The sequence below is a fragment of the Bubalus kerabau genome, chromosome 1 (assembly GCF_029407905.1).
Source record: "Bubalus kerabau isolate K-KA32 ecotype Philippines breed swamp buffalo chromosome 1, PCC_UOA_SB_1v2, whole genome shotgun sequence".
In the NCBI taxonomy this organism is placed as follows: Eukaryota; Metazoa; Chordata; class Mammalia; order Artiodactyla; family Bovidae; genus Bubalus; species Bubalus kerabau.
The window spans coordinates 43,268,391-43,293,843 of record NC_073624.1 but is presented as its reverse complement, the minus strand read 5'-3'; the positions used below and the strand labels follow the sequence as shown (position 1 = coordinate 43,293,843).

The 25,453-nt window shown below is 42.0% G+C and overlaps 2 long non-coding RNA genes across 8 annotated transcripts in view; one reads left to right on the top strand and one right to left on the bottom strand.

Annotated features, from left to right (window-relative positions):
* The window catches only part of LOC129646683 (uncharacterized), a 31,896-nt gene extending 10,017 nt beyond the window's left edge, over positions 1 to 21,879 (bottom strand). For 2 of the 7 annotated variants that reach the window (XR_008712121.1, XR_008712119.1), the window contains exons 1-5: positions 21,498 to 21,879; positions 15,088 to 15,221; positions 12,011 to 12,187; positions 1,445 to 1,569; positions 908 to 1,059 (exon numbers count right to left, since the gene is read on the bottom strand). This is a non-coding gene — a long non-coding RNA (uncharacterized LOC129646683). Of the gene's footprint in view, positions 1 to 201; positions 432 to 787; positions 1,144 to 1,444; positions 1,570 to 12,010; positions 12,188 to 15,087; positions 15,222 to 21,497 lie in introns of those variants that run through there. The other 5 variants (XR_008712122.1, XR_008712118.1, XR_008712124.1 and 2 more) reach the window with 5 other exon arrangements.
* LOC129646687 (uncharacterized) lies at positions 17,763 to 23,572 on the top strand. Its single transcript, XR_008712125.1, has 4 exons — positions 17,763 to 18,254; positions 18,430 to 18,553; positions 18,650 to 18,768; positions 23,253 to 23,572. It is a non-coding gene; the product is annotated as an uncharacterized LOC129646687 (long non-coding RNA).
* Positions 23,573 to 25,453: the final 1,881 nt, after the last annotated feature.

Here is a 25,453-nt window from a genome sequence, read left to right as displayed (position 1 = left end):
GACTGTATTGATGAATGTGGGATAAACAAGACATTCAAAAATAACTAGCACTGTAGTCCTTACTGAAAGTGAAAGGCAGAGATGCACTGATTATTTACCACATGTTAAGCATTACTTTAGGTTATGACCATGCAGCAGTTTAAACAAACACACACATCAAATTCCTGCTTTTATGGAATTTATATTCTAATGGAGCAAATTACCTAATAAACATGACAAGTAATACATATAGTTGATGTTTAGTCGCTGAGTCACGTCCAACACTTTTGTGACCCCATGGACTGTAGCCCACCAGGCTCCTCTGTCCATGGAATTTTCCAGGCAAGAATACTGGAGTGGGTTCCTATTTCTTTCTCCAGGGAATGTTCCTACCCAGGGACCAAACCCACATCTCCCGCATTGGCAGGCAGATTCTTTACCAACTGAGCCACCTGGGAAGCCCAATACATGTGATAATTAGATAACAGTAATAACAAGCAAAGAAGAAGGATTGAAAGTGTGGCTGGGGCTGCTTAAAGATGGACTGCAATTGTAAATTGGGTTAGCCAGGGAAAGCCTCACTGAAAATGGAGTTGTCTTTAGCTGCGATTGGAAAAAGCGTAAGAGAAACAACTTTGCAGGAGGAACATCAAGAGCTTACTTTTGGCTGTAAGTTTGGCATGCCTGTTAGACATCCAAGGTAAAGATGTTGGATAGTTGCACTATGGATTCTGAGTTCAGGGGAAAATAATGGTGTATTTGTCAGGATCCAAATCAAGAGACAGAAACCACATAGCAATCTGAAGAGAGGTAGTTTAATGTTTAGAACTGTTAGAATTATCCAGAGAAACAGAGCTAAGGATGTATACAGATGTGTGTGTGTGTGTGTGTGTGTGTGTATAGAGAGAGATTTATTTTAAGGAATCACCTGACAGTTGTGGAGCCATGGTAAATCCAAAATCTGCAGGTTAGGCTGGTGGACTGGAGACCCAAGGAAAGAACTGTAGTTCAAGTTCAAAGATCACTGACTGGCAGAATTTCTTCTTGCTCAAACGAGGTCAGTCTATGCTGAATTGAGGCCTTCAACAGATTGGATACATTATGGAGGATAATCTGCTTTACTCAAAGTCTACCAATGTGAATGTTTGTCTCATCTGAAAAACACTGTCACAGAAACTTCCAGAATAATGTCTGATTAAATATCTGGGTACCACGGCCCAGCTAAGTTAATGCATAAAATTAACCATCACAGACTACTATAATAAGAAACTGGAATGACGACGGATTTGCTACTAAGCAATAAAAAGAACTCTAAAGAATACAAAAATAGCACATATGGGGAGCAGCTACCAACTCTAGGGCTGAGGTAAGGTAAACCTCAAAGAGCCCCCTCCCACTTAGGCTGAGAGTCAGACTTTATTAGAGAGGGCACAGCCATGACCCGCTGGCTGGCAGAGGAGCTTACTGAGATGCTGCACCAGCGCCACTTGTTTGGAATCTGCTGTCAGGTGCCAGGGAAACATCCTTGGAGAGGTGGCATAGCCCAGAACTTGCTGGAAAGCCACTGGAGAAGGAGGTGCCAGGGAAGCCCTGCATGGAGAGGCGTGATACCAGTAAAGCTCGCTACAGAGCCCCCCAAGCCTCCCTACCGCAAGAGGTTAGCCTCTGAGACCGCAAGGACTTCCCTTGTGGCTCAGCTGGTAAAGAATCCACCTGCAGTGCAGGAGACCTGGGTTCGATCCCTAGGTTGGGAAGATCCCCTGGAGAAGGGAAAGGCTTCCCACGCCAGAATTCTGGCCTGGAGAATTCCATGGACCATATTGTCCATGGGGTTGCAAAGAGTCAGACACGACTAAGCGATTTTCACTTTCACTTTCCACAAGAGCCAGGAGCTGCACACTGGAGGAGCTCACAGAGGAGAGCACAGCAGAAGCTGGAAGAGAAGCTCCCTCCTCCAGTGCCTCTCCAGTGCATTCTATTAACAAAGATTAACACTGCCACCTGTCAGAAATGTCTACAAGAAGGTCTAGCTCCATTGCTGCAGAGCAAGATTTTTATTGCTATGGGGCAATAAATTGATAACTGCTCCAGACAGTTTAGTTCCTTATATTCAGTTAAGGAGGAAACAAAGGAGGGGAGTAGGAAAATGCAGGAGAAGATAAGAAGATAGTGAGCAAATGTCTCCAAACTTTATGAGGTAATGATTTTGAGCAGACACTGTCTGCCATGTTCATTTGAACTTAGTCCAGATGTATACAATTTTCATCAGCGCTCTTTAAGATATTGACTAACTGCAGTTACTATAATAAGGTCAGGAGGCTTTTGCAGTGTAAGGGAAAGAAGACCTCAGTGGCCACAATGGTGAAAAGCATTGGGTATGGGTATATTTTGAAGCTAAAGTCAGAAAGTTTCCTGATGGATTGAATATCGGGGATGAGGAAGAGTCAAAAATGACTCCAAGGGAAACCAGGAGAGCCACTAGAATCGTCACCTTCCTCAAGAACGTCAGGCTGGTGGCATCTTTCACCACCAGAGGCCTCACTCTAATTCTGCCCACACTCAGCCCACGCACTAAGTACACCATCATGATCAACCAGGCCACACCATACACCTACCTACCCAGTGCTCTTTCAAGACGATGGGAACAGGCCCAACATGCCTAGCCACCCCCAGACCCTCAGAGCGCTGGAATGGCTGAAATGGCAGAAGAACTGTGAGCTCCTCTGTTGACAGGGACAGGGCCCCTCCCCGGCGGCCCCCAATAAAAATGTGAAAACCAAAAATGAAAATGACTCCAAGGATTTTGACCTGAACAAATGGGAAAGGAGAGGCTAGAATTTCTACTAACTGAGATGAGTAAGGATGTGGGGAGAACAGGATTTAAAGACAGATCAGGAGTTCAGTTTTGGACATGTTAAATTTCAGATATTGACTAGACATCCAAGTGAAAATGGTGAACAGGAAATTGAATGTCTGAGTCTGGATCTTCTGAGCTATTGGACTTCTGATATGCATTTTGGAGTTGCTGGCATGTATAGATAGAATTTAATGTTATAAAATTGGATGAGGACACAAAAGGAGTAAGTTATTAAATAATCTCTCAAAACTTTAATTTTCCAGTATTGTGACATGATTTACTGTTTGACATTTACATTACTCTCAGTGTTTCACTATTCTAAACAATACTATAATGAACAAACATCCTTGCTTTGTGAGAAATTACCATTTTTGTAGGTCAAAGACAAATGTCAACCCCATATGATTCAACCTAATATTTTTGATAATTCTTTTGGTTCTTTATCCTGATATGTGCTTTACTTTGATTAAAATAGATACTGTAACCTAGATGGAGCAATTACTCTCTGAGCAATCTAAAAATAAATCACTCTAGTCAGAGCCAACACGTGGGCCAGATGTTCCTTATACTCAACATAACCCGGAGGCCTTTTACCTACCCATACTACCTACCTACTACTCATACCACCTAGCTACTTGTGTTAAGTGCCCCAAAACTCTTCCTTGATTTCCCTCTTACATCCTGTTCAAAAGCAGCAGGACTTCAAAATGCCTGGACACAAAAACAATGGACTCAATAAGAAATAGACAAAGTCTCAGTTATAGTAAGATAAAGCTCTCCTTTCTCAATAATTGATAAAGAAATAGATATCAGTAGAAACACAGAGGACTTGCACAACAGTACCAACCAACTTGACCTAATTGATATTATTAGAATGTCGAACACCACCAGAATACAAATTCTTTTCAAGTACACAAAGAACACTTACCAAGATTGCCCATATTCAGGTCAATAAAACATGTCAAATTTAAAAAGATTTAAGTCATGCAAAGTATGTTCTTTGGCCACAAGGGTCAAAAAATGAATCAAAACTGAAAGCAGAAAGTATTTTGAACCAAATGAAAATAAAGCATATCAATATTTGTGGGATACATCGAAAGCAGCTCTTAAAAAGAAATTAATTGCATTGAACACTTCTGTTGAGGAAAAAAAAAAGATCTCAAATCAATGACATATACTTCAGCCTTTAAAAACCTAAAAACAATAATATAATAAAAATAAAGATCAGAGCAGAAATCAATTAAACAGAAAACAGAAAAAGAAAATCAGTGAAAACAGAAGGTAGTTCTTTGAGAAACCAATAAAATTGATAAAACTTTAGCCAGACTGATTACAGAAAAAAAAAAAAAGACACAAATTGCCACATAAGAATGAGAGAGGTGATGCAAATACAGACATTACATACATTAAAAAGATAATAAGAGAATGTTATGAGTATCTTTTTGGCAAGAAATTCTGTATCTTAGATGGTAGATAAATTTCTTAAAGACATTAACTACCAAAGATCACTTAAGAAACAGATAAAATGAGTAGCCTATATGTATTACATTAAAGAAATTGAATTTGTTATTCAACTTTTTTTTATCTTTGTCATCTGAGTTTGTTTCCAAGGCAAAATATTCAACATCACAGTAATCCAAGTCAATGCCCCAACCTAGACTAATGCCAAAGAAGCTGAAGTTGAATGATTCTAGGAAGATCTATAAGACCTCCTAGAACTAACACCAAAAAAAGATGTCCTTTTCATTATAAGGGACTGGAATGTGAAAGTAGGAAGAGAAACCTCGAATAAGAGGCAAATTTGGCCTTGGAGTACAAAATGAAGGCAAAGGCTAGCAGAGTTTTGCCAAGAGAACACACAAGTCATAGCAAATACCCTCTTCCAACAGCACAAGAGATGACTGTATGCAGGGACATCACCAGATGGTCAATACTGAATCAGATTTACTATAGTCTTTTAAGCCGAAGATGGAGAAGCTCTACACAGTTGACAAAAGAAAACCAGTAGCTGACAGTGGCTCGGATCATGAGCTCCTTATTGCAAAACTCAGACTTACATTGAAGAAAGTAGGGAAAACCACTAGGCCACTCAAGTATGACCTAAGTCAAATCCCTATAATTATACAGTTGAGGTGACAAATAGATTTAAGGGACTAGATCTGTTAGACACAGTGCCTGAAGAAATATGGACAAAGGTTCATAACACTGTACAGAGGGTGGTGACCAAAACCATCCCCAAGAAAAAGAAATGCAAGAAGGCAAGGTGGTTGTCTGAGGAGGCCTTACAAATAGTTGAGAAAAGAAGAGAAATGAAAGGAAAGGAGAAAGGGGAAGATATGCCCAAATGAACGCAGCTTTCCAAAGAATAGCACGGAGAGATAAGAAAGCCTTCCTCCGTGATCATAGCGAAGAGATAGAGGAAAACAATGAGATGATGCTGTGAAAGCGCTGCACTCAATATGCCAGCAAAATTGGAAAACTCAGCAGTGGCCACAGGACTGGAAAAGTCAGTTTTCATTCCAATCCCAAAGGTCAATGCCAAAGAATGTTCAAATTACTGTATAATTGCATTCTTTTCACATGCCAGCAAGATTATGCTCAAAATCCTTCAAGCTAGGCTTCAGCAGTATGTGAATCGAGAACTTCCAGATGTACAAGTTAGATTTAGAAAAGGCAGAGGAACCAGAGATCAAATTGCCAACATATGCCAGATCATCGAAAAAGCAAGGAAATTAAAAAAAAATCAACTTCTGCTTCACTGACTATGCTAAAGTCTTTGACTGTGTGGATCACAACAAACTGTGGAAGATTCTTAATGAGATGGGAATACCACAACACATTACCTGCCTCCTGAGAAATATGTGTGCAGACGAGAAGCAACAGTAAGAACTGGACATGGAACAATGGACTGGTTCAAAATTGGGAAAGAAGTACGTCAAGGCTGTATATTGTCACCCTGCTTATTTAACTTCTATGCAGAGTATATCATGCGAAATGGTGGGCTGGACGAAGCATAGGCTGGAATCAAGATTGCCAGAGAAATATCAACAACCTCAGATATGTAGGTGATACCATTTTAATGGCAGAAACTGAAGAGGATCTAAAGAGCCTCTTGATGAAGGTGAAATGGGACAGTGAAAAAGCTGGCTTAAAACTCGATATTCAAAAAATTAAGATCATGCCATCAGGTCCTATCACTTCAAGGCAAACAGATGGGGAAAATGTGGAAACAGTGTCAGATTTCATTTTCTTGGGCTCCAAAATCACTGCAGACGGTGACTGCAGCCTTGAAATTAAAAGACGCTTGCTTCTTGGAAGAACAGCTATGACAAACTTATACAGTGTATTAAAAAGGAGACATCACTTTGCAGACAAAGGTATATATAGTCAAAGCTAAGTGTGGTACCTTTTCTGGTAGTTGTGTATGGATGTGAGAGTTGGACTATAACGAAGGTTGAGTGCCGAAGAATTGATGCTTTCAACAGACACATGTACCCCAGTGTTCATCGCAGCACTGTTTACAATAGCCAGGACATGGAAGCAACCTAGATGTCCACCGGCAGATGAATGGATAAGAAAGCTGCGGTACATATACACAATGGAATATTACTTAGCTATTAAAAAGAATGCATTTTAATCAGTTCTAAAGAGGTGGATGAAACTGGAGCCTATTATACAGAGTGAAGTTAGTCAGAAAGAAAAACACCAATACAATATATGAACACATATATATATGGAATTTAGAAAAATAATAACAAGGACCCTCTATGTGAGACAGCAAAAGAGACACAGATATAAAGAACAGACTTTTGGACTCTGTGGGAGAAAGCGAGGGTGGGATGATTTGAGAGAATATAATAACATATATATTATCATATGTGAAATAGGTCACCAGTCCAGGTTTGATGCATGGGCCAGGGTGCTGAGGGCTGGTGCACTGGGATGACCCTGAGGGATGCGATGGAGACGGAGGTGGGAGGGGGTTCAGGATGGGGAACACATGTACACCCATGGCTGATTCATGTCAATGTATGGCAAAAACCACTATAATATTGTAAAGTAATTAGCCTCCAATTAAAAGAAATAATTAAAAAAAAAAAGAATTGATGCTTTCAAACTGTGGTCCTGGAGAAGATTCTTGAGAGTCCCTTGGACAATGAGATGAAACCAGTCAATCCTAAAAGAAATCAACCCTGAATATTCATTGGAAGGACTGATGCTGAAGCTGAAACTCCAATACTTTGGCCACCTGATGCAAAGAGCTAACTCATTAGGAAAAACCTTGATTCTGGGAAAGATTGAGGGCAAGAGGAGAAGAGGGTGACAGAGGATGAGATGGTTGGATGGCACCACTGACTGAATGGACATGAGTTTGAGCAAGTTCCAGGAGATAGTGAAGGACAGGGAAGCCTGGTGTGCTGCAGTTCATGGGTCACAAATAGTCAGACACAACTTAGCACCTGAACAACAACAAATTAACCTTCTCCCAAAGAAAAACTCCAAGTCCAGATAATTTTACTAGTGAATTCTATCCAAAATTTAAGGAATAAATAATGAAAATTCCATACAAAGTCTTCCAGAAAATGGATAAAGAAGTCTGTGTTAGTTTGTTAGGGCTGCCATAACAAAGACTAGTTGGCTTAAGCAACAGAAATTTATTTTCTCCATATTCTGAAGGCTAGAATTCTGAGAGCATGGTGTCAGCAGGACTGGTTTCTTCCACAGCCTTTCTCTTTGACTTACAGATGGCTGTCCTCTTTCTGTCTTCATATGGTCTTCTCTCAGTGGATGTCTGGTCCTAACTTTCTCTTCCTCTAAGGTCACCAGTCATATTGGATTAGGGCCAACCCTAATGACTTCATTTCAACTTACCTCTTTAAAGACCTTATCTCCAAATACTGTCACAATCTGAGGTACTGGGGGATAGGATTTCAACACATGAATTCTGAGAGGATACAATTCAGCACTGCCCTGATACCAATATCAAACAAATTACAAGAAAAGAAAAATACAGACCAAGAACTCTTATGAAGGTAGGTGTTAAAATTCTTAACAAAATATTAATTCAAATTCTATGATACAAATATATGTCATGTATAATTGGGATCTATTAGGGAAAACAAGGTTGGGTTAACATTCAATCAAGCAATTTAATTCACCATACTTACAGACTAAAAAAATAAAAGCAAGTTATAGGTTCACCCCAATAGAGGCAAAAAAATTGACAAATTCTAAAAAAGCAAATTGGCTGTCTGGGGAGGCCTTACAAATAGCTGTGAAAAGAAGAGAAGCGAAAAGCAAAGGAGAAAAGGAAAGATATAAACATCTGAATGCAGACTTCTAAAGAATAGCAAGAAGAGATAATAAAGCCTTCTTCAGCGATCAATGCAAAGAAATAGAGGAAAACAACAGAATGGGAAAGACTAGGGATCTCTTCAAGAAAATCACAGATACCATAAAGGACAGAAATGGTATGGACCTAACAGAAGCAGAAGATATTAAGCAGAGATTGCAAGAATACACAGAAGAACTATACAAAAAAGATCTTCACGACCCAGATAATCACAATGGTGTGATCACTGACCTAGAGCCAGACATCCTGGAATGTGAAGTCAAGTGGGCCTTAGAAAACATCACTACGAACAAAGCTGGTGGAGGTGATGGAATTTCAGTTGAGCTATTCCAAATCCTGAAAGATGATGTTGTGAAAGTGCTGCACTCAATATGCCAGCAAATTTGGAAAACTCAGCAGTGGCCACAGGACTGGAAAAGGTCAGTTTTCATTCCAATCCCAAAGAAAGGCAATGCCAAACAATGCTCAAACTACCGCACAATTGCACTTATCTCACACGCTAGTAAAGTAATGCTCAAAATTCTCTAAGCCAGGCTTCAGCAATACGTGAACCGTGAACTTCCTGATGTTCAAGCTGGTTTTAGAAAAGGCAGAGGAACCAGAGATCAAATTGCCAACATCCGCTGGATCATCGAAAAAGCAAGAGAGTTCCAGAAAAACATCTATTTCTGCTTTATTGACTATGCCAATAGTCAAATTTGACTGTGTGGATCACAATAAACTGTGGAAAATTCTGAAAGAGATGGGAATACCAGACCACCTGACCTGCCTCTTGAGAAACCTATAAGCAGGTCAGGAAGCAACCGTTAGAACTGGACATGGAACAACAGACTGGTTCCAAATAGGAAAAGGAGTGCGTCAAGGCTGTATATTGTCACCCTGTTTATTTAACTTATATGCAGAGTACATTATGAGAAACGCTGGACTGGAAGAAACACAAGCTGGAATCAAGATTGCTGGGAAAAATATCAATAATCTCAGATATGCAGATGACACCACCCTTATGGCAGAAAGTGAAGAGGAACTCAAAAGCCTCTTCATGAAAGTGAAAGTGGAGAGTGAAAAAGTTGGCTTAAAGCACAACATTCAGAAAACGAAGATCATGGCATCCAGTCCCACCATTTCATGGGAAATAGATGGGGAAACAGTGGAAACAGCGTCAGACTTTTTTTTGGGGGCTCCAAAATCACTACAGATGGTGACTGCAGCCATGAAATTAAAAGACGCTTGCTCCTTGGAAGGAAAGTTATGACCAACCTATATAGCATATTCAAAAGCAGAGACATTACTTTGCCAACAAAGGTTTGTCTAGTCAAGGCTATGGTTTTTCCTGTGGTCATGTATGGATGTGAGAGTTGGACTGTGAAGAAGGCTGAGCACTGAAGAATTGATGCTTTTGAACTGTGGTGTTGGAGAAGACTCTTGAGAGTCCCTTGGACTGCAAGGAGATCCAACCAGTCCATTCTGAAGGAGATCAGCCCTGGGATTTCTTTGGAAGGAATGATGCTGAAGCTGAAACTCCAGTACTTTGGGCACCTCATGCGAAGAGTTGACTCATTGGAAAAGACTCTGATGCTGGGAGGGATTGGGGGCAGGAGGAGAAGGGGATGACAGAAGACGAGATGGCTGGATGGCATCACTGACTCGATGGATGTAAGTCTCAGTGAACTCCGGGAGTTGGTGATGGACAGGGAGGCCTGGCGTGCTGTGATTCATCGGGTCGCAAAGAGTCGGACATGACTGAGCGACTGATCTGATCTGATCTGATCTGACTGTTCATTCAAGATTTAGGAAAAAAACCTAAAATTCTTCCTCATATCTTCCTCACATCAGATATACTGGGTTCATGGGTTAGAAACTGCTTAAAATCATCTGCAAAAATCTACAGCTAACATCATCCTTTATGAAATACTGAGTGCTTCCCCCATAAGATCAAGAACAGGCAGATATCCACTGTTAACACTTCTATTCAACATTGTACTGTAGTTTCTAATCAGTGCAATAAAATAAGAAAAAGAAAAGGCATAAAGATCGGAAAGAAAGAAATAAAATTGTCTTTATTCACAGATTAATGATTGTCCATTTATCAACAGACAATCCTATGGGATTTACTAAAAACTTACTGATGCTAGTGAGTGAGATTAGCAAGGTCGGAAGATATATAGTCAAGGTACAAAAATTAATTGCATTTCTATATGCAACAGCATTACAAATCTGAGATACTTGGGGATAAATTTGACAAAAAATGGGCAAGACTCACTCACTGAAAACTACTGAGGAAAGCTAAAGTCCTAAATACATGCAGAACTATAGTGTGGTCCTAGATCAGAAGATTCAGTATTATTAAGGTGTCAGTTCTCCCCAAATTGATCTATAGAGTCAACGCAACCTAATTCAAACTCCCAGCAATCGTTTTCACAGAACTTAACTGTTCCTAAAATTTATGGAATTTGAAAGCCCTAGAAGAGCCTAAATTATATGGAACTAGATTTTAAAAAGAAACTTGGAAGACTTACACTACCTGATTTCAATACAGTGAATCCCCTACATATGAATGAGTTCCATATTAAAAGCACATTCATAAGTCCAATTTGTTTGTAAGTTCAACAAAGTTAGCCTAGGTGCCCAGCTGACACCATTGGCTATATAGTATTATACTGTAATAGGTTTATAATACTTTTAATATAAAGAATACATAAAAACAAAAAATAAAACATTATTAATCTTACAGTACAGTACTTCGAAAAGTGCAGTAGTACAGTACAATAGCTGGCATACAGAGGCTGGCATTAAGTGAATAAGCAAGAAGAGTTAGTGACTGTAGGGAGAGAAGGTGGGAGGTGGTAAAGCTGAAGGATCATCAGCAGTAGGAGAGAAAGGGCAATTTCACTCATGCCTAATGTTGACAGAACACTCTCTCTCTGAAAGTTTGTAACTTGAAGATTCAAGTGTAGGGGACTTGTGTGTGTGTGTGCTCAATCACTCAGTCATGTCCAACTCTTTGCAGCCCCGTGGACTGTAAGCTGCCAGGCTCCTCTGCCCACGGAATTTTCCAGGCAAGAATACTGGAGTGGGGTGCCACTTCCTACTCCAGGGGATCTTCCAGACCCAGGGATTCACCTCCTGCATTGGCGGGTGGATTCTTTACCACTAGCACCACCTGGGAACCCCTTTAGTGCTTATACTTAAAGCTACAGTGATTAATACAGTGTGGGGGAAATTAAGGTAAAGCTAGACAAATCTAGGTCAACTGAACAAAAAGTCTGGTAACACACCCACACATATATGCTCAATTGCTCAACAAAGTTATAAAGGTTGTTAAGTGTCAAAAGGATAGTCTTTTCAGTGAATGGCCCTGGAACAATTGAATAACTACATGCAAAAGAAATGAAGTTTGATCCACACCTCACAGCATATATTTTCAATCAACTCAAAATGGATCACAGATACAAATGTAAATTTTAAAATTAAAAAACTGATAGAATATAGAGTAAATGACCTTGGGTTAGGCAAAGATTTCTGATATGACAAATAATACAGTCCTTAAAACTGATAAATTTGACTAAACAAAAATTAAGAATGTATGTATGCTTTTTGTTCAAGTTTCAGACATATATTAATTAGTGTAAACCCTCAACACAATACACAATCATGATTTCATGCATTTAAAGGGGAAATATTTCCTGGCTAAATAGAAAATTTTACAAATGACTTCTGGAAGACCTTCATTCTAAGCAGCTTTATAGTCAAACATTTCATTTAGGAGTCTGGACCTTCTTTCTTCAACTTACTGTAATCCACAGTCACTGAATAGAACTTACCTTGATCACTGGGATTCAGTTTCTTCTGGCTTATTCTTTCTGTTCCAACTGATTGGACAATGCCAGATACAATGCACACGTGCTGCTCCAGTAGCTCCAGCTCCAATAAATACAAGGAAAGAAACCAACCTTGTATGTTTCTTGGCCTAACCAAGGATCTAGTGGAGCATATTTGATCTGAAAGGAGACGAGAACAAATCTGCCAGGCCCCAGACTAAGTAGTCTCTGCCCAAATGTACACATTTTGGAAGATACTTTTAGAAAAATGTAAAAATAAGCCATAGGTTAGGAGAACATTAGCAAATCACATATATGATAAAGGACTTGTATCCAACATACATAAAGAACTCTCAAAATGCAATAAAGAGTCCAACAACAAAAAGTGACAATTGATTTGAAAGGATACTTCACCAAAGAAGACATTTTTTGTGTTAATTGCTCAGTCGTGTCCAACTCTTTGCGACCCCATGGACTATAGCCCACCAGGCTCCTCTGTCCATAGAATTCTCCAGGCAAAAATATTGGAGTGGGTTGCCACTCCATTCTCCAGGGGATCTTCCCGACCCAGGGATTGAACCAGGGTCTCCAGAATTGCAGACAGATTCTTTACCATCTGACCCACCAGGAAGCCCTCCTGACATATTGATGGCAAAAAGCACACAAAAAGATGTTCAGCATCATTAACTATCTGAGAAATGCAAATTAAAATAAGATACCATTGCACGCCTCTGAGGATGGCTAAAATTGAAAGGACTGGCCAGACCAAATAATGGTAAAGGATGTATAATAATCAATTTTCATACACTGCTGACGGCAATGTAAAATAGTACAACTACATTGGAAAACAGTTTGACAGTTTCTTAAAAACTTTGACATATACCAATAGTATGATCCAGCCATTCTATTAAGAAGTAATTAATTACTGAAAAGAAATAAAATCATATGTCCACAAAAATACTTGCATATGAATGTTAATCACAGTTTCATCTGTAATAGCCAAAAACTGGAATCAACCATACAATCAACAGATAAGTGGACAAATAATTTGTGGTATATCCATACAATAAAATACTACTCAGCAATAAAAAGCAGTAAACTATTAATACATGCAACAACACAGATGCAAACAATTTAAAAAAAAAGAGCCATGCAAATAACCTGTAGTGACAAAAGATAATCAGTTGCTGCTTGGAGACGGGCCTGGAGGGAGGGGTTAACAGAAGCCCAAGGAAACTTTGGAGGTAACAGATATATTCATAATCTTAACTGCAGTGGTAAGTTTCATGAGTACATACTCATGTCAAAATTGCATACTTTAAGTATACGAAACTTGTTGAAAGTCAATGACACCTCAAGGTTTTTTTAAAAATATAACTGAAAAGTTGAGAATACACACATTATAATTAAAATGTAATATTAAACAAAGGAAAAACCCAGTAACTTGATTTATCAATCGTTCCCTTCTACCTCATTCTATAAGCTGCTTAGTTTCATCACGTCTTTATCCACAAGCACTGAAGGCATTGATGCCAAAGGCTAGAAGAGGTCAGGTAAATCTAGACAGACCCAAGAAGCGCCAGCATCAAGAACCGCAGGCATACAACTGCAGTCACAGTTACACATTCTTTCAAAAAAGACAACCTGCATTTTTGCTTCTATGTTTCTACTTGGCATGTTGTTAGTTCAGTTCAGTTGCTCAGTCGTGTCTAACTCTTTGTAAACCCATGAACCACAGCATGCCAGGCTTCCCTGTCCATCACCAACTCCCGGAGTCCACCCAAACCCACGTCCATTGAGTCGGTGATGCCATCCAACCATCTCATCCTCTGTCGTCCCCTTCTCCTCCTGCCCTCAATCTTTCCCAGCATCAGGGTCTTTTCAAATGAGTCAGCTCTTCGCATCAGGTGGCCAAAGTACTGGAGTTTCACCTTCAACATCAGTCCTTCCAATGAACACTCAGGACTGATCTTTAGGATGGACTGGTTGGATCTTCTTGCAGTCCAAGGAACTCAGAAGTCTTCTCTACCACCACAGTTCAAAAGCATCAATCCTTGGGCGCTCAGCTTTCTTGACAGTCCAACTCTCACATCCATACATGACCACTAGAAAAACCATATCCTTGACTAGATGGGCCTTTGTTGACAAAGTAATGTCTCTGGCATGTTATAGTGACTCTTTAATCTTCTTTCCTTAAAACCCTTGCAGGACCCTTAGTGTGCCCATTAATCCCAAATTATTGTATCATGATCCTATGCAAACTTAACCAAGCCCCCTTCCCCATGGAAAGTTCTGCCTTAGACCAATCTCCAAAACTTCAGTAAATATCCAAACTCCACCCTTTGCCCTCTGATAGGTTACTAAGACTCTGTCAAGGTAAAGCTCTTCCTTACTGTGCAAGCAATAAACAGAAAGTTTTGATGATAATTCAGGAAGCCAGTGTTCAACATTATTGATTGTGTATTTCCTCTTCTGAGTTATTTTAGTAACCTTTTCCCATTCATTTTTAATATGCGGCTTTGACTTATAGTTTAAAAACATTTTGGAGCTATTCTTTGGTCTATATGATGTCAGTATTTTCTCACTTTCCTTTTAGGTTTGGGGATTTTCTGTTGCACAGAAAATTTAAGCTTTCAATTGTTTAAAATTATTAACCATTCCTTAAAAATAAATCAATAAATAAAGCGGTACAGCTTCTGGTGCCATACTGCCTGGTTGCAAATCTCTGCTGCTTACTAGCTGAAGACCCTTGTTTATCACTTAACTCTCTGGGAACCTGGTTCCCTCATCTGTTTCCCCACAGGAATGCAAGCTCCACAAAGGAAGCATTTTTGATCGTTTTGTTAATTGCTGTAGCTCTGGGAACAGTGCCTGACACACAGCGCTCAATAAATATTTGTTAAATGAATGAATCTACAAAGCCAGACCAATAATCTTATTTGCCTCATATGGTTGTTATGAGAACAAACTAATCCTTGTAAATTTTGGTCTAGAACAATGCCTGGCACACAGTAAGAATGCAAGAAATGTCAGCTTCCCCACCCCCAATACCAGAATCCCGCCTCTTTGTGAAGTCTTACCTGAATACCCCTCTCCTCCATCTTCCTTTCTCCCTTGTCCACTCCCGCCGGATTTGCATCTCTGTTCCTCTTTAGCAGCACCCACATGTCACGACTCAGATAATCACGATGGTGTGATCACTGACCTAGACATCCTGGAATGTGAAATCAAGTGGGCCTTAGAAAGCATCACTACGAACAAAGCTAGTGGAGGTGATGGAATTCCAGTTGAGCTATTCCAAATCCTGAAAGATGATGTTGTGAAAGTGCTGCACTCAATATGCCAGCAAATTTGGAAAACTCAGCAGTGGCCACAGGACTGGAAAAGGTCAGTTTTCATTCCAATCCCAAAGAAAGGCAATGCCAAAGAATGCTCAAACTACCGCACAATTGCACTCATCTCACATGCTAGTAAAGTAATGCTCAAAATTCTCCAAGCCAGGCTTCAGCAATACGTGAACCGTGAACTTCCTGATGTTCAAGCTGGTTTTAGAAAAGGCAGAGGAACCAGAGATCAAATTGCCAACATCCGCTGGATCATCGAAAAAGCAAGAGAGTTCCAGAAAAACATCTATTTCTGCTTTATTGACTATGCCAAAGCTTTGACTGTGTGGATCACAATAAACTGTGGAAAATTCTGAAAGAGATGGGAATACCAGACCACCTGATCTGCCTCTTGAGAAATCTGTATGCAGGTCAGGAAGCAACAGTTAGAACTGGACATGGAACAACAGACTGGTTCCAAATAGGAAAAGGAGTACGTCAAGGTTGTATACTGTCACCCTGCTTATTTAACTTCTATGCAGAGTACATCATGAGAAACGCTGGACTGGAAGAAACACAAGCTGCAATCAAGATTGCTGGGAGAAATATCAATCACCTCAGATATGCAGATGACACCACCCTTATGGCAGAAAGTGAAGAGGAACTCAAAAGCCTCTTCATGAAAGTGAAAGTGGAGAGTGAAAAAGTTGGCTTAAAGCTCAACATTCAGAAAACGAAGATCATGGCATCCCATCACTTCATGGGAAATAGATGGGGAAACAGTGGAAACAGTGTCAGACTTTATTTTTGGGGGCTCCAACATCACTGCAGTTGGTGACTGCAGCCATGAAATTAAAAGACGCTTACTCCTTGGAAGGAAAGTTATGACCAACCTAGATAGCATATTCAAAAGCAGAGACATTAAAAAAAAAAAAAAGGCAGAGACATTACTTTGCCAACAAAGGTCCGTCTTGTCAAGGCTATGGTTTTTCCTGTGGTCATGTATGGATGTGAGAGTTGGACTGTGAAGAAGGCTGAGCACTGAAGAATTGATGCTTTTGAACTGTGGTGTTGGAGAAGACTCTTGAGAGTCCCTTGGACTGCAAGGAGATCCAACCCGTCCATTCTGAAGGAGATCAGCCCTGGGATTTCTTTGGAGGGAATGATGCTGAAGCTGAAACTCCAGTACTTAGGCCACCTCATGAGAAGAGCTGACTCATTGGAAAAGACTCTGATGCTGGGAGGGATTGGGGGCAGGAGGAGAAGGGGACGACAGAGGATGAGATGGCTGGATGGCATCACTGACTCGATGGACATGAGTCTGAGTGAACTCCGGAGTTTGTGATGGACAGGGAGACCTGGCATGCTGTGATTCATGGGGTCGCAAAGAGTCGGACACAATTGAGCGACTGAACTTAACTGAACATGTCACTTCGAGTTCTTAACTTTTGGGCAGCTCTAAGCCCCTCTGAGAATCCAAGGAGAGCTATAAACACTCACCCTAGAAAAATACACCTATGCACAAGCTACTTTTCAGTACAATTTCAAGGAGCTCATAGAATCTAGATTCCTGAATTAAGTAGACCTTAATGTCAAAACTCCGTACTGCTTAGTAGCAACAAAGCTTAACAGGTCACAGGAAATTTCTCAGAGCAGGTCTTAAGGGTTAAAGTACAAACTGAGCATCAAGAGCAGAGCTCCTCTGGGTTGCAAATTTCTTTCTCCTTTTGAAGAGATGAGGATTATTCCTTCCTGACTGTCCTTTCAGCGCTGACCCTTCACCCTAACCGGACAGGGAAAAGCTGTTGGGTACGAGGGGCCGGGAGGAAGGGGGTTCTTAGTGAAAGCAGGGGGCTTCAACAGATTCCAAGATGAGCCGTAAACTTCCTAAACTTCGGCCACCCAGTCTCCCGGTTGGTAGTCAACAAATTCTCACCAACATAATGAACCGAGTTCCAGTCTTCTCAAGCAGGAAAGAGGGGTAAAACGGAAGACTGTCATACTGCCCTCTCGGGAAAAGAGGCAGACTGGGCAGTATGCAAGTGAAGAGCCCTGGACCCTGCGACTACCCGCGTAACTTCTATCAATTCTGTAAACTTCCTAAGCCTCCGTTTTGCCCTAAGAATGGGAATTAGCAGAATGAACCTCGTACTTTGGTTGTGAGGTAACTAAACCACCGACACACTGTCTTGCACCTGGAAGCACCCAATAATTATGAGCTGTTTTTTTTATTAACATTAAATAACAACCGGAAGGAAGGACGTTGCCTGCTTACCAACCTTGTGGGCCTGGAGTCGGCTCAGAGGCAGGAGAGCGGCGCGCAGAGCGCTGGCCTGGGCGGGGCCTGCGCCACCTCCCGGCCTCCCCCAGCCACAGGCCCGCCTACTTCTATACTTTTGCCCCCCTTCCAGGGAGGCGGCCCCTTACCTTGTCGGTGTTCTGGAACTCCCTAGACAGAAATGCGCAGAGCCTCAAGGGGTTCCCTACCTCCCCCTCCTTTTAGCCACGGGCTGAGACTTCCTCATCTACGGATGGTTCTGTCAGAGTCAAAAATTACTGGACTCCGAGAAAGATGAAGGCCAGCCTTTTATTTTGATTAGAAGCAATCCCGGAGGGGAGAATGGATACATGTATATGTAAGGCTGAGTTCCTTTGCTGTTCACCTGAAACTATCACAACACTGTTTGTTAACCAGCTTATACCCCAATACAAAATAAAAGGTTAAAAAGAAAGCAACAGTCCCAGAGGTGAAGTGATTTGCCCAAAGTCGGCAACTTCCTGAAATTAGAAACCAATCGGAAGACTTCCATGTGGGTGTTCTTTCCGCTGTTATCAGGTTACCTCAGAGCCTTAGGATCTGCTTTTGAAAAGGAACGAAGAGGTCGGTTAGGGAAAGCCACTGAAGGAAAAAATATTCGGATTTGGTAACTGCTTATGGCAGGGGTTGAAAGAGTGGGGGGTGATACAGTGTGTAATCGGCTTCCCCCCAAAAAACACAATGTAAACAATTTTAGAATTGTTTTAGATCATGAATTTTAGTTGAGTGTATCTTCGGGCAGGGGCGGGGGAGCGGGGACTTAACCTGTTTTGTTTACCCAGCCAAGTGCCTAATGCAGAGTACCTAGTAAACGTTTGCCACCTGAATGACCGCGTGGCTGGGCGCGCCCCATCCACCATCGAGGTGCTGGAGGGTTTGTGGAGCCAAGCCCCACCTGGGAGGCACGTACGTCTTTCTTTTCCAGTTTTTCTCAGTTATGGCTTTGCCCTGAATATTCTTTGTTCTTAAATCCTTGACTGCATCTCTTGATTATTTCCTTAGGATATTTTCCTAGATGTGGGATTACTGTGAAGGGTATGCACACATTTAAGGCTCTAGATTCAGAACCCCTCCAGCGCTGCAAGAATGAGTCAGCTTCCCAGCGAGCTGGCTCTAACTAGGTATTAACAGGCTTCATTTTATTTATTTATGCCATCTTGATAAAACAAAAGTATTTTATTTGCCTTTCTTTGTGGACTAATAAGACTGACATTGAAGTAATTTTAAAGAAATGCTATAAGGAGCCCGGAGAAATACTTGTGTGCGGTGGGAGACCAGTGAAATTAGGCACCTTCTGCCCCAAAAGGGGAAACCTAAGGGCAACCATTGTTGGGAGCAATTTGACCTGAAGATGTAAACATCTGAGCCTTCCTAGAGAGGCTCCCCCTGGGCCAGGGAGGGGAGCTGTGATTTACGCCTTTCCCTCTGCTACTTTCATTTCCTGATGAGTTAATATTTTAAAACTAATGAAAAACCAGTATACGTGTCTTTAAGGACAACAAGAGAAGGCAGAAGTGGGAAAACTATTTCAAGTTAAAGTCCTGGAGAAAGGGGAGGGGTGAGTGGTGAACTGTGAAACATGTTTCCACAAGATAGGAGGTAAGTCCTTGGGGGTCTGCTGCCAGTCTGGAGGGGCCCAAGGTGGGGTCTAGAGAGTTTGTATGTGAAAGGCTGCTCTTTGGTTGTGGAACTTATGAGGACAGGGATCCCCGAAGGACCTGGAAGGGGCTTTTAATGCACTTTGGAGGCTCACAGTTAAATCTCCAGGGACAAAGGAAAGCAGTAAGGAAGTGGAGGGAACCATGCAGCCCAGTCTGCTCTCAAGAGTACTGAGAAGGGAGCCTGTGGTTTTCCCAGAGAAAAGGCAACCACGAGCTGGGGAGCTTTTCTTGGTTTATGAAACAATGAGGACTTCCCACCCTGCTAGAGCCAGGAACCAGCCCCAGTTCTTCTGAGGTCCACTGGGTTCTTTTACAAACCATACGGAGGAGGAGAACTATTTTACAAATGTTTACAGGCAGTTTTATTGACTAAACTAGCTCTCATTTACTCTCAACTAAATTTATAGTCTTAATTGCCATCATTACCATTTTTCTTGATAATAAACATACAAGATGTGTTTTATAGTTGGTGGGTGTTTTTTTTTTAATTAGCTTTGTGGGGGAGTTTATTTTCTTGATTGCTTTAAATTTCCTATTAAAGTCTTAAATTTAACAATCAGCTTCTCGCAGCTCAGCAATCTACGAATTTTTATGTCACTTTAATTCTTCTGAAAGAGCTTAAGCCAAATATGAACCAGTAGTTCTTAGAGGTTTAAATGAGTGATTTCAAAATCTTGTTACACTTCAAAATTATTTAGCTACTTTTAGAAAAAAAATTACAGTTGCCCCTGCCTCCTTTTTGAGAGACTAATTTTATAGGATTGGGACATCCCCTGGAACTGTTTTTTGTTTTGTTTTGTTTTTAAGCCTCCTTGGCGATCTTTTGGGATTCCCTGGTGGCTCAGACCGTAAAGCATCTGTCCGCAATGCAGGAGACCCGGGTTCGATCCCTGGGTCAGGAAGATCCCCTGGAGAAGGAAATGGCAACCCACTCCAGTACTCTTGCCTAGAAAATTCCATGGATGGAGGAGCCTGGTGGGCTACAGTCCATGGGGTCGCAAAAAGTCGGGCACGACTGAGCGACTTCACTTGTGACTTTTGTGGTGATCTCTTAGGGAACTGATGCCTAAATGTTTATCTATTTTGTTTGTCTTTTAAAATGGGATTTTGAAATGGCAGCTTTAACTTCTAAAATATTGAATCACTTTGCATTTCTGGAGAACATTCCTTTTCACCTCCCTCCCCACTTGGCCCAGGCTTCAGCTCTCCAGGCTCTGCAGTCCTTGCTTGACACTTACTGCCCTGTGTTCTCTCTGGTTCCTATGACTCCTGGTTTTCCTTCCTGGCAGCCTATTTGGGGTTTCCTGTTGTTCACTGGCCTGTCTTCTTGTACTGTCTTTCAAAGCACTGTTGCTGCTCAAGGTGTCCTGGAAACTCTGGTGGGCATATTATCCACTCCCACGATCGATCATTGATCGCCATTGGGTACTTACTGTTCTCTAATCTGCATCTCTCACTCTTGCTGTGGGAAGCCCTCCAGATGCCCATGTCAGCTGCCTAGAGAGCACCTACTCTCAGATGTCCCGCAAAGCACCTCACACTCCCTGTTTTTCAAATACTGAGCTCCTCACCATGTTTGTCCCCTGTGTTTCATATCCCAGAGAAAGGCTCTTCCAAATTATTCAAGGAGAAACCTGGGGATACCAGAGACTCTGCTGAACTTGCATCCTACAAGGTGGCGACAGTCAGTCTCTCAGCCTCACGAATTCCAGCTCCTTCGTATCTCTAGACTCCATTTTGTCCCTTCAGTCACTCCTTAGACCAAAATTCCCCAATGGCCTGCCTCATTCTCTCCACAACAGTATAATCAATTTTAGTCTCCAGCTTTAAGTTCTCCATCCTCCCAGGATAAAGTTCACCTTCACAAATTTGGGTTCAAAGGTTACACACCCTCTGGGTCCTGCTGGTCTCTCTACCACACTCTCCTCCCAAGGAAGGCACTTTCCCCACAGCCACACTGAGTTACAGCTGCAGCCCACCCTACCGGCCACTGCCCACCCCCTCCTCTTCACCTAGTCAATTTCTCTTCACTCTTCAGGTCCCAGCTGAGACACTGACAGAGAGCCTTTGAGATGGCCTCCTGCTATTCATGCCTTTGAGTGTGAGCTGGACTTCCTGATGTGATTCTGGAGAAGAGAGGATGGCCAAAGTGACAGGCTGCTGCTTTCAAGCACCCTCCCCCACCTTACCTGCTCTGTAGGAGGCTAGTTGCCCTGTTGAAATGCCCTGTGACGGAGGGGAGGGCTCCAGCCAACAACCTGTGAGGAACTGACTCCTGTCAGTAACCTCCAGCCAACAACCTGTGAGGAACTGACTCCTGTCAGTAACCGCAAGAGTGAGCTCAGAACTGGGTTCTCCACCAGTTGAGCCTTCAGCTGAGAGGACAGCCTTGGCCAATGGCAGTAGTGCCCCGCCCCCCCCATGAAAGGCCTTCAGCCTTGGGGGCACCTGGCTAAGCCACACCTGGATTCCTGACCCCAAGAAACAGATAATAAATGAAAGGCCTTCCGCCTGGGGGCACCTGGCTAAGCCACACCTGGATTCCTGACCTGAAGCAGCTCTGCTTTTGTTAATTTATTACAGAGAAATAGATTACCAGCACCACCTCTGGACCCCTGCCCTTCCTCCACACCAACTTCAGGGTCCTTCTGAGTTCCAGTTTCCACCTGTCATGATCAGAACTTAGCTTTAGAAATAGAATTAGGATTTGCCTGATCTCTGCCTCCAAACTGCCGACTCTGGGGAAAAGTAGGATAGGAGGGAAGAAGGTCCATTTCCTTCCAGAGACCCTGAAGCCCACCCTGCTCCTACCACACCTTGGCACACCACGGCATCACACAGAGCACGTGCCCCAAGGAAGAGGCTCAGGCAGCAGAGCCACGCCTGCAGTCCCCACCTCCCGGCCAGTACACACTGGCCCCACAGGCCTTTGTGGGCCCACTGCCCTCCCTGAGGAGGAGGGTGGAGAATGGAGTCTCTCTTTGCTCCTTCGCACACAGCCTCAGGCCATGCTTTTTCGAGGGATCAGAGTAGGGGGAGCTGAATGGCAGGTAGGGAAGGAGGGCCACCCAGTTCCTCCAGCCAACTTAACTGTCACACTGTTCCAGGTGTGGTGGGGAGGCCCTGCAAAAAGCAAAACAAAACAAAAACCCCACTAGCCCAGAGTGCTTCCTGCTGCTTTCACTTTCCTGTGACTCCAGGCACAGGTCACTCGCTATCTCAGACCTATCCCTGAGCTCTGAATACAGTTCCTGGTTCCCAGCACCCGCCTCAGGGCAGGTATCAGCACTTCCGGCCCTAAGCCTGCGGTACCAGGAAGGTGGCAGCTCCTGAGGCCCCGCCCCCCACCCCTGCTGCCAGCCAGCCGACATCTCTATTGTGCCCAAGCTGGATGAATGAATGTTTGAGAGACATGCCTGGGTATGAACACTTCTCTATTTCAGAAGAAAAGATTCTAAATAACACTGCACGCACGCATGGCATGGGCTTCTGCCCTGCCCCACCCCCAGCAGTTTTCCTCTGGGCCCTTCCTCCTGCAGTGGCTTTCTGCTAGCTGCTGTCTGTGGCTAAAAAGCTTCTGCTCTAGAATGTGGTAGTGTAGTCATGGGAAGCACACAAGTTTGAGGGTGCAGGTCTGCTTTCAAAGCTGGATTTTGTCATTTAGGATATCTGACCCTGATTGTGTTACTAGCCAGCTAGGCCTCATCCTCTGGATGAGGTCAGCTAAAAAGCTGTTTGCCCCAGTACTGTGATTAGGTGAAATAAACCATGAATATGACTATGCAAGGCATCTGTAGTAGTAAGTGTTCAATAATTGCTTCTTGTGTGTTTTAAAAGGACTTTAACCATCCTTGTAATTTTTCCTTGGAAATTAGGCTAAATAAGATTGTTGATGTCTAGTTGACAAAGTGCCACTTTAGGTTTTTTGTTTGGTTTTTTGGCAGGAGGTGGAGTAGGAAAAGATTGAAGGGTTAGGGGACCACTGTTTTACTGGTTTCTAATCTGACTCTCATCTGCTGTTCTGGGCAATACAGTAGAAACAGCTGCTCAAATGCACAAGGAATGGATGTGCCTGAACCTGCCTCCGATTCCCAGGTGGTAAGGTGTTTTTCATGTTTGTATTCAGGCCCCTGTGCCTCTGCTTTGGCCCTGTCACTGAGAGCATACAAACGCACTCAGCCATTAGCAGCAGATATACAGACTCAATTTCCAGATCAATAAACAGCTTGACTTCAAAAATTAAGTGCATTCGACTTTCTTTTCACTGCCCAGAGTATACACAGGGGGTCAAATAACAAGTCAGTAGTCTTTTCAAATCAGTCCAGTTTAGGTCTAGAGCATGCCAAGTGCCTGCGTGATGAGAAGAGTCAGACACACTGTGGTGAGATTTTTAGATATTTAAATCGACTGTAGAAGCATCTACACCCACAGAAAATTCATTGTAATTGTTCATCTTTTTCTCAACAATGTGAAAAGTTACCATAGGGTGGTAAACCTAGGTTTAATCAAAACCAGATCAAAATTTGAGTCCTGAAGTCAACATACTTACTTCCTTGATACCATAAAGAGGAAGGGGAAGTATAACAAGATATTTTAACAGTGGGAGAGGTAATCTGGCATTTTTGTATAAAGTCAGCACTTCAAATAATACTCCAAAGGGGCATCTACTCTCACCTAGTCTCTAGCAACTGTGTCTGAACTTGCTCTTCACCACAGCCACTTAGAGTCGTTCCATTTAAAATGATAAATACCAGTCATCACGTATAATCATTGGTAAGACACTTAAAGAAAGCAAAATAAAGATGTCAGGGAAGGAGGCTGACAGGATTTGACTGGTTGCTCAGACTGCTCAGGCAGTCAGGACTGCCTGACTTTATTTAAGTCATAATGCCCAGATCCTCAGCTTTGAAGATCCCCAAACTCCCTATTTTGCTGTATTGGAGGTAATCACTAGGGCTTACAGTGGGAGCTAACAGTAACTAAACTCCTAAGAAACTTATGTACAAAACCAGCTGCCAATTTATAGTTTCATAGTAAGAAACTATAATACCAAGAGGACCACATGGTCAGCCCAGTCTCCCTTACGGGAATAGACATGAGCAGTGGGCAGCCATGTGTTAGTCTAGGATAATAGAAGCAGAGACCAGGAGCTCACAATCAGGATCTGAGCGGTCAAGAAACCGTTCACTATCGTGATAAATGAAAGCCCATGTTATAAAACAGTATGTCCAGTGTAACCCCTACTTTGATTATTTGTTTATTTTTCTTTTTTGGGTGTGCTGTGTGGCTTGTGGGATCTTAGTTCTCCAATCAGAAATCGAACCCAGGCCTTCGAGAGTGAAAGCATGACATACTTACCACCAGACCACCAGGGAATTCCCCCACCTTTATTTAAAAATACAAACAAACTTGGAAAAACATACATCATCATGTTTTAATAGCAGTTATAATTTCTCTGTAATGGCATTATGGGCAATTTTTATTTTTCTTATCTCCACTTTAAATTTTTTCCACAAAGTAATTATGAGTTCCTTTTGAAGAGAGAAAATAAAGGATAAGTTAAAAGTTCAACTTTAGAGTCTTTGTTAAGTAAATCATGAAAATCTACATGGAAAGCTATGCTGTCATTAAATATCATGTTGTAGAAGAGTTTTTTAATGCTTGAGGAAGTATTAATAGCAGTTAACATTTGTGAGGCACTTACCATGTGTTAGGTACATGTGCTTTATGTGTCTGAACTCACTTAATTCTGTACCAAGCTTGCAAGGTAGATGAGGAAGCTGAGGCCGAGAAACGTGAAGAAACTTGCCAGTGTCACCCAGCTGATCCCAAGGTCAATTTTCTCTTCCATAAAATGAGTTCCCTTCCTGACATTCTCATGACAGATGGACATTTGAATTCAAGAAGATAACAAATATAAAGAAAAGAATCCAGCATCCATAACGGGTGTCAGCAAACTTCAGCCACAGTCCGAATCCAGCCCTGTCACCTGGTTTTGTATTTTGTATGAGCCATGAGCTGAGAATTGTTTTCACGGTTTTAAGTAGTTGGAAAAAATCAAATCAGAAAGAGAATAGTATTTCATGACACGTGAAAATTACATGAAATTCAAATTTAAGTGTCCAAAAATAAACTTTTACTGGAA